Source organism: Peromyscus leucopus, chromosome 10 (genome assembly GCF_004664715.2).
Source record: "Peromyscus leucopus breed LL Stock chromosome 10, UCI_PerLeu_2.1, whole genome shotgun sequence".
Taxonomy (NCBI): Eukaryota; Metazoa; Chordata; class Mammalia; order Rodentia; family Cricetidae; genus Peromyscus; species Peromyscus leucopus.
In genome coordinates this window covers 54,504,441-54,515,687 of record NC_051071.1, presented here as the reverse complement: position 1 = coordinate 54,515,687, position 11,247 = coordinate 54,504,441, and the positions used below count along the sequence as shown (strand labels likewise).

At 45.1% G+C, this 11,247-nt stretch overlaps 1 long non-coding RNA gene across 1 annotated transcript in view; it reads left to right on the top strand.

The window, feature by feature from the left end:
• LOC119088687 overlaps positions 1–6,276 on the top strand; it is a 9,611-nt gene extending 3,335 nt beyond the window's left edge. Inside the window, exon 2 of the long non-coding RNA XR_005092381.1 lies at positions 6,070–6,276. This is a non-coding gene — a long non-coding RNA (uncharacterized LOC119088687). The remainder of the gene's footprint in view (positions 1–6,069) is intronic.
• The last annotated feature ends 4,971 nt before the right edge of the window (positions 6,277–11,247 follow it).

Genomic DNA, 11,247 nt, shown 5'->3' with positions numbered 1-11,247 from the left:
AACGCCATTGTGGGGAGGCCATCCCAAAATAGAAAGCGCTGGGGAGAGAGAGGCCTGGAGCCCAGGAGGCTGGGCTTTGTCCTCCCCTGGGAGAAGATGGATGGCCAATGTCATAGAGATGATGACTTGAAACCATTAAATTGTCAGAAGAGGGAGAATCTTTATCAGCCCCCAGCGCTGCTGGAAAATTCTAGAGACAGCCGCCGCCGCCGATGGGTCTTGGTTGGGAAAGGAAGGCCGGGTGGCTGGGTTTGCCAGGCAGGTTGGAGCCTGAGGTAGGGTAGCAGCCTGCAGAGGCAAAGTGGAGAGTACAGGGCGGCCAGGCCACCATTGGGTCTCTTTTTTGGGTGCTCAGACTTCAGCGGGTCACCTGGTCCTGAGCTTAGCTCCCTTCCCAATTGCATACCCCAGGCTGGCTAACGCCAGAGAAAGGAGAAGGGCAGAGAACCCCCTAACAGCTGAGGACCGTACCAGGCAAGGACAATTGTTCCCATTATTAGGGACTGAGGCCCAAGCCCAGCCCTCTGCTCTGTTGGGGGGCGCCTCGCTAACTGGATGGAGATGGATGGAGGCGCCCTGAGCCCGCGCCGGCGTCATGTCAGACCCCTGGGCAATTACTGTCCCGCCAGAGTGGACACACTGCCCGCCACCCTGACCCCAGCACGAGGGCCCACTGGCTGCCTCTTCTGCTGCGGCGATTTTCCCTCACCTTTACAATAACCCCACATGACATAAATAACTCCCGCGTGCTTGCCCACATTTGTTTGAGCGCCTCAATTCACAGGAAATTAGCTGTTACTTTTTTTTTCCTTAGAAAACAACAACAACAACAACAACAAAAAAAAAACCAAAACAGAACCGAAAAGATTTGTATCCTAACTTGTCCGCCTCTAGTATCGGTTCTGGTGGATCTTGGAATTCATCTTACTATAACAAAAATCATTTCGCTTCTGCCTCTGCCAGAGTAGGTTTCTTTTTGCTTTGACCGGGCTCTGCCAGATATCCTTCGTTTTGATGCTCCATCCAGGTAGTGGTGGAGTCTCCAAAACCTTCTCTGTGGGCGCAGGGGTGGGTGGGGTGAGCTTTAGCCACAGTGCAGGACAGGACATAGAGCAAGGTCACCCCTCTGGCCTGCCCCTGCTGGGTTTGGGGTTGTCTGAGAGAGAGTGCATCTGTTCAACCAGGCCACGGGGCAGGGAATGACTACATCTCACTGACTTGGTCTGGTAAGGGTGAGCATGGGCTGATATAGTCGGAATGGGATCGTGCCGACTGTAGGTGTGCAGTGGGTTGCCAGGTACCGAGATCAGAGGGAGGAGGGAAATGATTTCCAACGTTTTAGGACAATGGTCTCTCCAGTCGAGGAGACCTGGGGATGTCAGAGCCAGCTTTGCACCCTGAGGTATCCTCTTGCTGATGATGTTGGGTAGCAGTACCAGGCCAGTCACCTCCTATCTGGACAGGATTAGGGGCAACTCAAGAACTTCTGAGATGGAAGGGCTCCTAAAGGTCTGGTGTAAGGGTGCTTCTAAGTGTAAAGTTACAGAAAGCACACACACACACACACACACACACACACACACACACACACACACACACACCCCACTTCACTTCACAGCTTTAGCAGAGGGGTTGGACCCCCCCCCCCAACCCCTTTAGGGAACTTTGTAAAAAGCCTTGGCTAAGCTTTGTTAGAGAGAGCTACTCTGTTGAGCTCAGGTCCGGCTCCCCTCCTCCACTGCCCTTGCAGCTGAAGCTGCTAAGGCTTCCACGGTATCAAAATCAACAGACACAAAACAACGAGCCCATGATAATATCCCAGTTCCACAAGGTCAGCCAATTCTTGTGCTTGCTTTATTTTTATTGAAGAAAACGTCATGCAAATGTCCAAAGATGCTGAGCCTATGACCCTAGGGCTTGGGAAGCCGAGGCAGGGGGATCAGAACTTCCTAGGCTACCTAGTAAGTTCTAGCCTGGTCTATAGTGAGACTTTTTTTTTTTTTTTTTTTTTTTTTTTTTTTTTTTTTTTTTTTTTTTTTTTTAAGAATAGCACAAATAAGCAACCCAAATACCTGGAACATAGTGTTCACACTGTCATTGTCCATGTCATCGTAGGTAGGTGTAAACTGGTAGTGGCTCACTGATTAGTGTCCCTAACTTCATTTATTCATTACTGGTCATTAGTCATCCTTTAAGTAATTCCACAGATGCTCTCTGATAGCTCCATATGAAATACAAAAGAAACAGAATTCTTTGCAGTTGAGGTACTTCGTTCTCTTAGGAGAAACCTTCCATGTGGACTGAAGGATTTGCGGTGTAACCTCATTGTGGAACCCCAAGATGCAGGCTTAACCTGATGCGACCATTTTCTGATTTAGGGCCCAGGTCAGGTACGGAAAGGCTCTGGGCCTCGGTGGTGTTGTCTATGAGATGATGGGGTAGGAAAATGTTCATGCTTGAGAAGTCAGTCTCCTTAAGTTCTCTAGAGGCATTAAAGGGTGGAATATTCATTGGCAAACTGTGGGAGAGCGTTAAAGTGCCTCCAACAGGCTTGGGGGGACATCATTTTTCTTTTTTTTTTCTTTCTTTTTTTTTTTTTTTTTTTGGTTTTTCAAGACAGGGCTTCTCTGTGTAGCTTTGCGCCTTTCCTGGAACTCACTTGGTAGCCCAGGCTGGCCTCGAACTCACAGAGATCCGCCTGGCTCTGCCTCCCGAGTGCTGGGATTAAAGGCGTGCGCCACCACCGCCGGCAACATCATTTTTCTGATTGAGCCTCTGAACTCCAGATGTTAAAGGACAAAGCACAGGAAATGTGTAGGTCGAACACACTACAGATTAGGAATCTGGCTGTCATTGTGGAAACTTAGTTGGCTTATTTACCCTTAGTGAACTGATTTCTTCTCCTACACAGAGGGCATATGAAGTACCTGCCTATGTGGTGGGGTAGAAGCAGGCAGATCTCTGCCAGGGTTACCTAGAAACATCCTGTCTCAAAACCAAACACCCAACCAAACCGAATTAACTGCCTTTTTGCAAAAATAGTTCTCATGGTCGGTTCTGATAATGTGTGAAAACAAACGAACATCATGGTAATTAAAAATACAAATGACAATCTGGGATTCCACTCTTTTGACTGCCTGGGATAGACTTCCTTTCTTTAATTTCTTTTAAAAAATCATTTTTAGGTGTGTGTGTGTGTGTGTGTGTGTGTGTGTGTGTGTGTGTGTGCACATGCACATGTGAATGCAAGTACCCATGGAGTCCAGAAGAGGGAGTTGGTCCCTGGACTTGGAATTGCAGGTGGCTGTGAACTTCTCTATGTGGGTTCTGGGGATGGGTCCATGTCCTCTGGGAGAGCAGAATTCACCCTCATAAGGGCTAAGCCATCTCTCCAGCTAGATGTTCTCTTTCTTGTGAGATTTCCTTTTTTTCTTGTGGTTCTGCAGAAATTAGGGAATACTGTTTTAGGGAGCAGCTAGTCTCAAATTGGAATATTTTAACCTTTGCTGCATATCAGGATAGCACAGTTCCTTCTTGGAATTCAGCATCTATATGGCTACAAAAGAGAAGATAAAGTCTTGGGGAGATCTAACATACAGAAATACACTCCAGTCAGCTTCATTGAACTTAAGCCTCTGCTATTTGGAGTTTCTTTGGAAATAAGATTTATTACTGACACAATGAGGAAAGCGAGAAGCGTTTGAAGTTATTTGGCTGGTCCTAGCTTCTGAAGAAATACATGATTTTACTCTCAGCAGGAAAAATAAAACAAAACGCCAACTGCCCTTTTCATAGGATGCTCCTTGCTAGAGACCTGTTAGCTTACTTGGATTAGGGAAACAGAGTCAATTTCCCAAGAAGCTTCACTCTTTGCTGGAATGGAGGGAGACCCAATGGGTTCCGAGAGAAAGAACCTTGGCAAGTCTGTGTATCAAAAGTGGAAGTGTTGACAGAGGAGGAAGGGGGACACAGCCCCAAGGAAGAGCAACCCACCTTTCTCCTGGAAGCAGGAAGATAATAAGGCCACTCGTCTGCGGTCTTCATTCTGTGTGGCCTGTGGAATTCATCCAGCAGTTCTCAATTAAGGAGGCTGCCTTTTCCTTTTCTTCTCTCAACTTTGGTGATAAATGTTAGCGACCCGATCCTATCTATTATGGTGCCATTATCACAGAATGTTGACTGAACTGGTTCTTTTATCTTCATTATGGAGCTGCCTCCCTTGCAGATTTATGCATTTTTTTTTAAATATTAAAGTCTTTGTTTAAGCCTATTCTCTTGTTGACTTTCATTGACCCCGCCCCTCCCGACCCAGTCCCTAATTCTTTCCCATATTTAATATTGAAACATTTTTTTTTTCTCTCTCTCTCAGTGTTTCTCTTGGCTTTGTTGCCGTCCGTTTGATGGCTGTCCCTAATGGCCTGTGCTGTTTGCTCTGTTCTTGAACTTGGTGGGGTCACACATTCTTAAACAGTGATGTTCTCTGGATGTCTACCCTTGCTGTCCGGCCAAGTTGCTCCGTGTCACAAGCTCTGCCCTTTTCCCCGCCCCTAACTACCAACTGTCCCTAATCACTTAAACAAACACCTTTCCTAGTAGTGGCTCAGGCCCCCAGAGCCTTTTGGGTTTTGTTTAGCTGACGCTAATGCTCTGCCTGGCCCACCGGCGGCTTGGCCCCGCTGACCTGGTACATCGCAGCTCTTCTCCTTGGAGCGCGGCCTTGTCCAGCGGCCCCTGGGCCAAAGGCCAGGGTCCGGGCAAGACTGAGCAGCTGCTTGAGGTTGGCTGCAAGAAGACATCCCCGGCCAACTTTAGCTTGGAGCTGGCAAATGGACGTATTCATCTCCCTGCCTCCCCTCCCCCTCCCCCACCAACCCTATCTACTGCGGGGCTAGGAACAAGACAAAGGGGCAAATATTGGGAAGAGAAGCGGGAGAAGCTCATCCCGCACCAGAAATCTTAACTCCCTTCTTGGGGGCCGTCTGTTCAGTTTCACAACACTTACAAGAGCAATTTCCAGAATTGAAGTTGCCTGGTGTTTTGATTCTTCCGTTGCCTGTGCATTTGTGCCCCGAAGGTCCCTTCCAAATGGATACTAATTGTGGGGGCTGCACGCTGCTGGCTGCTCCAATGCCCCAGGGCCCTGAGGACCTGCTTCTCAAAGCCTTAATTGACAAGGACCTGTCTGTATTTAGGAGCAGCTGGTCCAGAGCGTTGGCACATCAGTGCAATCTTAACGCAGCATCCCTAGCCCCGAGGAGGATGAGGGTAAATGTGGTTAAAATGAAGGAAGATTTATAGCCCGCCCCCTTGGGTAATAGGACAGAAGACAGCTCCCAAGATTTTCCCCTATGAGGGGGTTCATTCATCAGCTCCCGGGCCTAGTAACCTGATAGGAGGCTCGATCTCGCTATTATTGCTAATGGGGGAGGGGAGGGGAGAGGGCTCTCTCAGAACAATTAGGCAGGTGACAATATCTCGCTACAGTGCATAGCCCCCTAAACTGGACGGAAATTTGGCTCAGCACGGGCGCAGTCTTCATGCTTCTGTGGGATCCGGCGCCGGTGCCTCTCTGCCTGGGTCTGGCGCTGGGTTAATGGTGGCGCCGCAGGCAGGCTGGGAAGAGAGCAGAGGGCGCTCTGGCTGCCCTTCCCCGGAACAGGGAGGCTTTCAGAGTCCGTGGCGACTCCTCAGGACGTTTCAAAGTTTCCAACTGTGGGTGGAAGGGGTGATCCTAGCGATCAGCTTCTCCCTGACGCGCCCCAGCGAGCGCAGCCGGCTCCCCAACTCTGGGGCTGCACGCTGAGAGCGTTTCTGAGACCTGCTCGCTCGGTAGACACCGCCATTCAGCCGCTTACAAAGAAGGTTGATTGGTTCAAGAGGAAGCTGGTTTTGTTGCGATGTGTGGGAAATACTTTGATGTCCGCCCGGTTCGCACGTGTGAACAGGGATAAAGGGGTTTGGGCATCTTCATTGAAATTTCAGGTTTTTAAAGCAGAAATTCCCCAACTTTTGCCTGTTTTTCTCAACATTTTCTTTTTCTGTCTTTCTTTTTTTCCCCCCTGCCTTTAGGAACAATGCCAACATTGAAGCCCTCGGTTGGAGTCTGCACAGTTGGAGATCTTTGGTGCCGTTTTAGACATCTTTGGATTTCATCAATCAAACTGACTGCAATTTTCCATAAAAACCCTGAATTTGGGTCAGAAAGTGGGCAAAGTAGATAAAGATCATTCGAGCTGTCTTATAAGATGATAAATAGATATCCTTTCAGGCCAACAATGCTAAAGTGCAGTTTTGTGATTCCCTTCCATGGGCTGTGAATGCAGTGAGTCGAAACGATTTATACATGTTTTCCCATGGTTTAGGGGGTGTCTTTACATACTTGTCAATAGTAGTCTGACCTTTCCCCCACTGAGTGGCTAAGTGTGTTAGTGGTTTTGGGTATTCCCCCCTCCCCCGTTGGGGTGTGTGTGCTTCCTCTCAAGAAAAGAAGGCTTTAATATTAATAGAATATGGGTCTAATCTAGACAAGTCTCCACGAATAGGCTGGTTGCAGAGGCCCATGAGTTGGTGGAGAATTCCCATCTACTTTGTGGTTACTCTTTGGAGTACCTCTTTGGACACCACGCTGGGATGTGAACTCACTTTCTTAACAACAACATCACTGGCACTGTGTCCTTATTCTTGAACTTGACAAATGGACCTTTGTATAAGGTGAACAAAAAGAGGCACCAAAAGAAACAGCAGAAGGAAGTTCCTTAAGGGTATGAGCCCACTAACTCCCAGAGATCTTTCAGAATGCTAGCGGACATGATTTCTTAGTGGATAAATGCATTTTAAGTATTTCCTCCTCATTACTAAAAATAATTATTTAGCATGCATTGCATGTCACTTTTTACACACTGAATGATTGCTGCTTCTTTTCTAGAAATTTTTGTGACCCTCACTCTCAAAATGTGCATATTTTGATAATCCCTTCACCCAGTATTTTTGTCTTACCAGATAGTTTGAGAGATTCATAAAGAATCTCCATGGAGAAATCCTAACTGCCCTTCTTGGCTACTTAAGAATTATTTGAGGTGTCCTATGAGCTCATAGATCTTTCTTGTGGAAGTATACAAAAATACTTATTAAAACACCTTTATTTCTCTTGATATAAGACTCCTTCCTATATGTGTCCCAGGAACACCATCTCTTTTCTGTGGTTGGCTTTTCCAAACTTGCTAAGTACCCAATGTATGCTGTGAACTATGTATAGGGGAGAACATGGTACAGTGGAGTTAATTACTGTTATTAGCTTACTGGCTTTATTAGTTTTGAATGAGGCACATAAGCTGTGGCTACAGTTACTTAGGCACTCTTTATTAGCTAAAATAATTTGTGAATTTTGTACATACTCCCACCATATAAGATTTAAAATGGCAGTTGGAAACTTGGGAAAGATCCTTGCCTTGCCATTATTAGTCTTTAAAAAATCTGGCTTCCAAGTACCAAACATTTTAACATATGGCTGTCTAACTCTTTAAGTCTTTCAATACCATTTTATTTATCTTATATGACAGTGATATGTATAAGTGATATCATACACTTAAAATTGTTTGCCTAATTTAAAAAAGACCGCTACAAACAGCAAATCCATGAAAAAGAAAAATAATCATTGTAATTGTTTATATAAAACAAACATATATGCATTTTCTAATTGGCCTTTCACTATCTCTTATTCCAAATACTCAACTTACATATATTTATAGTATCCATAAAATCTACTTAATGAGCAAAGAGGCAAAAAGGAAGGAGGGTGTGAAGACTGAAAACTTGGATGTTTTGGGGCTGAGAGTGTGTATTGCTCAGCAATAGAGCACTTGTCATGAGGCTCTGGGCTCAATCAACACACCCATACACACCCCACCCAACCCCTCACCAACAATAAATGAAGTTTATTAATGACATCCAATTGTAGTAAATGAAAAGCATATCTAAGACCATTTTATCAATAAATAGAATGGTAGAACTGTGTTCACCATTGAAGTGTGCTATAAACACCTGTTTCAGAACACCAGCAACTGTGTCCAATGGTCATTGATAAAATTTCTAGTTTGGAGTTTCAACATGCTCTGGGCATATAGTAAAGCTATTTGATTACTCTTATTGTTGGTGAGAACAGAGACCCTATTGATTAAAGGGAAAAAAGCCAAAGCCTTTATGTGATCTGCCATGTTCTATACATAAGGCATAGTCTGCAGGGTCTATGTACATTCAAAGCTTCAGATGTGGGTTGTATGTTTATGTCTGTGACGTGAATCATTTGGCTTGGTCAGGTACTAATTCTTCTAAGCCCCATAATTATAGTCCACAAAGGGAACTTTTAGATTAGTTTAGTGCTCCATACTCTAGAGGAGAAAACTAAGGCTGACTAGACACTGTGGCACACACTCATGGTAGTCAGAACAAGCAGCCTTTTCTTTACCACCTTTTCCTCAGTAAATCAGGGACATGTTTCTTTAATTTTCTTGGAGCTAAAAAGAGAGAGGGGGAAAAAAAAACTAAAGGTAAGAAAGGAGAAGGGAAACAAGGAAGGGGAGGGAAGGAGAAATGAAAAGAGGAAAGAAAGCCAGAAGGCATTTACTCAGTTCTAGTGGCCTGCTCCTCCCACTGATGGCACACATCGGATAAGCTGTTGCCTGCCCAGGGCACAGGAAGCACAAGGTCAATTAGACTGATGCCAGCAGCTCTTTGGAGGTTAGACAGCAGCAGTTCTTTTTCATGGAAGGATTTTCTTCTTGAGAATTATTTGTACAGTTCCCATAGGCTTTCCAAAGGAGGACATGAAAATGATCCAAACTTGGGGGAGCAGGCACAGTGAGAGGGGGGAGGAAAGGGGGAGAGGGAGGGTGAAGAGCAGGTGGGGGGTGGGAACCCAGGTGAGAAGGACGGGTGTTGAGGTCCTCAGCTGTGCAGTCTGCCTATCCATGGAGGCTCCCCCTCCCCCACTGCTTCCCACCCCCTTCTCTCTTTCCTCGATTTTGGGGGGCTAAGCATGCAACTCGGCACATGCTATGCACATGCTCAATGACTGAGCTATAGCCGCAGCTCTATGTACTTCACCCATCCCTGTTCTTCTCTGGGCGACAACACACACATTTGAAACAATCCATACAGAATACACTTTGTAATCTAATAGCCATCATATTTGAAATCCACCATTCAACCCAAATCCACAACTGCACAGTGATCCAGTGTGCTCGTCAAGTCTTTGATGGCTTATGTTAACGTGTGCAATAAGGAATGATAACCTTCTTATTTTCAATAACAACACCATTAGCTTGCTGTCATGACCCCCTCTATGACGGTGATTATCTTGGTAGTTACTGTCAAATTTTGTCATTTTTGAAAATGATGTGGTTTACTAGGATTTTTTTTTCCGGGGTTTAAATGACCATCCAAAGTAAATAATTTAAAGAAAACCTACCTCTTGTTCTCATTTAGCTGGGCGATTTAAACACAGTTATTGAGGAGGGAGTCATGAATGTTCTGAGTGACCCAACCCTCTGGTCCTGAGTCTACTGTGCTTGTAAGTTGGAAGTTGCTTGCTAAAAATGGCACACCACCAAGTATGCAAAGGCCATTTTACCTTAGACCATTTTCAAGTTTTAATAAGGATTTAATAGCCTTTGATTTAGAGGCAGCCGGAGCAAAGTTGTTGAATTGAATAGAGGCTAACATATGGGTAGGGTTTTAAGGAGCCATTCCCATCTAAACCCCAAAATGGTTTCAATCAGCAGGTAGCCTGATGCTTATTTAATGAAGAAATGTGTGAGCAGCTGCGGTTTCCCATCTCCAGATGCAGTTAGCTTCCACTGCTCTGCAACAAACCAGGAAGAAGACCAGCTTTCAGCTGTAATTCGGGACTATTCTATTAGATATGTAGGGCTACACCACTAGATTCATAAACAAGAACAATGAAGCTGGTTTAAGGAAGAAAATCAAATCGAATAACCCTGGGGGTGAAACCTGTGGGTTGTGTTTTGGGATCTATTGCTTCGTTTCTAGGTCATACATGCTTTCAAGTTTAGATTAAACCTTAATAGCCCTTCTATAGATAAATACAAACCAACCCGACACTGGGTTTCAACTGACCTTGTGGGAGTACTGCAGATGGATGAGTGAGGTTAACTTTTGCTTCCCAGTGCATGGTGGATGTTGTCAGAATCTTAATGCCATTCTACCAAAGCCAACAAGAGGAGGGAAAGGCATCTGGGACTGTGGTATGGCCTGCATAGACATTCCTACAGCAGGGCATCGCTAATTCAAATGCATTGCTCATTTTACTCCTGCTTCAAGCCAGTTCTCCTACGGACTTGAGGCCTAAATAGGAGGTTACTTTTTTTGTGGTCTAACTATGGCTTTTGAGCAATTATGAATTGGAGACATGTGCTGATTGCTCTTCCTCCTCATTAACACATGCTGGGCCTCTTTGAAAGGAACACAATTGGTGTTCTTGCCCTCCTAATAGACTCCTTACTTAAGAGAACAATTATAGACCCTTTCTCTGACCTTGGCCTTGGGGGTTGAGTTGGCTACAGTCTGGCAGCTTCTACCTGCTCTTTCTTATAAACAGTTCCCAAGTTGGGTGGGGGCTGGGGCTTGCTTCAGAGATGCGGCTCTGGGTCTACGGAAAATGGCCTACAGTAATATACATTTAAGTTGAGCTAAAATTATATATTCAACTATACAGGGCCAGTACAAACAATGAATCTATTTGGGAAGTTCTTTCTTTTTATTTTTTTCTTTTTAGTCTCATTGCAACAAATACTTATTACTTTTTAATGTATTAATTGGTGATTAAGGTAAAGTATTTTTCTCTTTTAGACTCTCAGAAGGCCTATGCTGTTATGTAACCCCTACTATGAAGCCAGAAATGGGGAGGGAGACAAAAAAAGGGAGACAATTTAAGCATTTTTTTTTTTTTTTTCCGAGACAGGACTTCTCTGTGTAGCTTTGACTGTCCTGGAACTCTGCCGAGCTCTGTAGCCCAGGCTGGCCTCGAACTCAGAGATCTGCCTGCCTCTGTCTCCTGAGTGCTGGGATTAAAGGCATATAGCAGCATGCTCTGCTAACTTGGGCTCTAAAGATTAAGTCAGCCTTTAGGACTGGTAACACAGGTATAAACAAGGAGTGTTTCGGTTAATTGATCTGTATTGCTGCTTACAGATCTGGCAAATGGGTTTGCCAGTGAACTGAGTGCTGCTT